This window comes from Miniopterus schreibersii (assembly GCF_964146895.1).
Source record: "Miniopterus schreibersii genome assembly, chromosome: 5".
Classification (NCBI taxonomy): domain Eukaryota; kingdom Metazoa; phylum Chordata; class Mammalia; order Chiroptera; family Miniopteridae; genus Miniopterus; species Miniopterus schreibersii.
In genome coordinates, this window is record NC_138106.1 from 35,576,810 (window position 1) to 35,580,377 (window position 3,568).

Genomic DNA, 3,568 nt, shown 5'->3' on the forward strand with positions numbered 1-3,568 from the left:
CCAGCTGGATAGTCTCTCTCATTTTCCTATATTCTCGCTTTCCTTAAGGCATGATTAAATATTTCATAATGATGTGGCACTGATTTCTTTCTAGATGATAAAGTCCTTGAGAGAGGAAGGTGCTCCCATGTGTAGAGAGACTTCCTGATTTGTCCAGATTGAGGGGTTTCCTGGGAGGCTGGACTTTCTGGGCTGAAACTGGGACTCAAATGGAAATGAAAATGGTCCTCTCTTCCCCTCATCTCATTCCTGCCCCACCTTTTCACACCTACATTTTTATTTTTTGAGTATTTACCCAGCATCCTCTGAGCTAAATTCTATGTATACCAAGACCTATGAACAGGTTACATGTTGACTTTTCTGAGTCGGCTCTTGCAGTGTTGGAAGATAATTACCTATGAACATTTTCATGTTTCTGCATGTTATGGGCTTTCTGAGCAAAGAGCACTAGCAAGCTTGGCTAAAGGGAGATTAAATAAAAAGCATGCCTCAGAAGTCAGAGATAGTGTGTTGCTCTAGTGACTTAGGAACTTATCTCCCCCTGAAGCTGTTTGCTTACATTGCATGGTAGTAAAGGAAAAGTGGAAATTAGAGTTTGTCCACTTCTCTCCCCAGAGCAGATTTGTTTACATTCCAGGATAAAGGTCTTTCTCTCTCTCTGGAAGAGAGAATGGGCCAATGAGTCAGGGGTCCTATCTGAGCTCCCAGTCTCCTAGTTCTGGGGTTGCTCTCCTGCGGTGCAGCCCCCATTGCCCACTCAGGGTAACAGCAGGCTCTCCCCACATTGCCCATAGGGTTTGGGATGCAGGGAATTGGTATGAAGTGGTCTGTGCATAATAAATGGTCTTTCCTCTCATTCAGAGAACTTATGTTTCTTGTCAAGGTTGCCCAATGCTCCTAGGCTCCTGCCCATTAAATGCCTAGCCCTGGGCTCCTCAGACCAACCATATCCCAGCATAAATAATTACAGAAAATGAATGCTTTCATAAAGAACAGTGAGCTAGGGATCAGCCCAAGTCAGAAACAGGAAGTTGGAAAGTTCCATGAAAAGGAGCACAGGCTGATCTAAGTGGGAGACCGGAAACCAAAATCTGAGTGAGGGAAAATCCAGGCCACCCATTTCATAAGTTAATGGGAAGGTGATTATTTTTAAAAGATCTGTGTCAAGGCTTTGTTTTCCCTAATAATTTCCTCATACAGCACACACTTTCCATAGTATAACTTTTCGTTTTCAGTTCATATAATGAAAGGCTTGCCATACATTTGTTACAGTTTTTCAAAATTTTCTATTCAGGGCCAGCTAGCCTGGTCCCTGAGCACCCCCCTTGAATGTCTTCTACACTTCTGAATTTAAGGAAAGCCAGGTGTTCCCCAAACCCCTACCAGGTAGTTCTGAGCAATCTCTTTCTGAAACAATGTCCACAAAACAGTGAGTAAAAATTTGGAAATGTCTTCTTGAAGGCAGCTGTGAGCCCAGCCAAACCTGATGCAGCCCCCAGGTGGTTCCAGAAGCCAATGGAGGCAACTGATGGCAAAAGCTAAGACCTGACCCTCAACAAATAGTGAAATCAAGGAAGCTCATCCTTAATACACCACACCACATCCCATATATTTCTCTACATTTCTCTTTTAAAATAACTTTTGTTATCTGTTTCTCTGATTATAAACAATAATAAATCACTGTTGAAAACTTGGAAAATTCAGAAAACAAAGTTAACATTTCATGCGTTGGAATAGACTCATACTGACTCTAGAGATTCAGTTGCACACGTTTCTTCCCAGCTTCAAGGTTGGTGATATGGTGTTGGTTGAAATTGGCTGTAACAGAAATATTTACACCATAGAAACTGGTAAATGCTAGAAATCAGGGCATGGTTTGGGGAGAGGGGTGGAAAAATGATTACCACACACAACTAATATACCACAATCTCCTTTAGACTGTCGAAGTCCTGAGGCCATCTTGAATCTGGACCACCCTCCAGCTCTAGTTAAGGCTGTACTATTGGATTTCAGAGAAATTCTGCCTAAATCCCCCTTTTCTCAAGGTCGCTTGCTTGAGCTGTTCCTTACACCCAAAGAGACTTCACTGAAACCGAGAAGAGCAAGACACTTACTACAAAAGCCACATCTAGAGTCCAACTCAGCACTCACCTTCAAGCTTCAACACCTGCCCTAAGAGCAAATGCAGTTTTTTCATACAGGGAATTTCCCAAAAGACACTGATTTTTTAACTATTTAACCCCATGTAGCCTCACACTCATTGTCCCATTATGGCTTCGTGTCCTGTTTTGCCTCTTGGCCAGGCTTGTTCAAGATATTAAGGAGTTCTCTTTTGACCAGAACCAGCCAACTTCCAGAAATTCACCAAAATGACCAACACAAAAGGAAAGAGGAGAGGGGCCCACTATACACTTTACGTTCTCTAGGCCTTTTAGAAAAATGGAGTTGTTCCTTTGGCTTCATACATGTGAATCTACAAGAAAGGTGATATCGTAGACATCAAAGGAATGGGCATTGTTATAAAAGGAATGCCCCCCACAAGTGTTCCCTTGGCAAAACTGGACGAGTCTACAATGTCATCCAGAATGTGGTTGGCATTGTTGTAAACAGACAAGTTAAGGTCAAGGTTCTGGCCAGGAGAATTAACATATGTATTAAGCGTATTAAGCACTTTAAGAACTGAATAGCTTCCAGAAACATGTGAAGGAAAAGAATCAGAAAAAGAAGGAAGCCAAAGAGAAAGGTTCTTGTTTTCAAGTGAAGGGGCCAGCCTGCTCACCCCGAAAAGTTCACTGTGTGAGAACCAGTGGGAAGGAGCCTGAGCTGCTGGAACCCATTTCCTATGAATTCAAGGAATGATAGATGGAAAACAAATGAAATACCTCTGGGCTATGAAAAGGAAAAATATTAAGGGCTCTGGTGGCAGCCCTCAGGTTTGGTGTTCATAGAAGAATGTTAATCTGGGAAGAAGTTCGAGGTGCAAAGCAAAACCCTAGTCCTGGAAGAAAAGTATTATCAACCATGGTACCCAGAGGACCAAGGACCGGAGATGGGCATAAGGTTAAAGCAAGGTCGGTTGATTATGATTTATTGACAGGTTTTTACAAACAAGTCAGTGCTTCAGTTTCTTTATCTGTAAATTAGAATGTAATAATAGTATCCACCTCAACCTGTTGTAAAGAGGGGGAAATGATTATGTGTGAAGCCTTTAAGACAATGCTTGGCATAAATTAAGCCCTAAGTAGACATTAGCTATTATTATTCAAATCTTTCTGTAAAAAAGAAAGTATGTGTATTTCAGTCTAAATCTGGCTTCTGGCTTCAGACCAAAAACTCCCTCCATACAATGGCCTTTGTTAGTCTCTACAAGCTGTCTATTGTTCCATGTTATCTTGAATCACTTCAATATAGTTAGTGTAGAGGGGCTGACAGACCACCATCTCCCCAGAGAAATGAACATTCCCATCATTCCACCCTGTGCCTCAGAAATATGACTCTACTCAGAGTCACAACAGCTCATAGAAGGATTTATCTACCTGAGAAATTCTTCCCAAAAGTAACCCAGATT

The 3,568-nt window shown here is 41.8% G+C and overlaps 1 pseudogene across 1 annotated transcript; it reads left to right on the top strand.

The window, feature by feature from the left end:
* The first annotated feature begins 2,369 nt into the window (after positions 1–2,369).
* Positions 2,370–2,859, top strand: LOC308557946 (large ribosomal subunit protein eL21 pseudogene; annotated as a pseudogene). Its single transcript has one exon. The product of its transcript is annotated as a large ribosomal subunit protein eL21 pseudogene (transcript).
* The last annotated feature ends 709 nt before the right edge of the window (positions 2,860–3,568 follow it).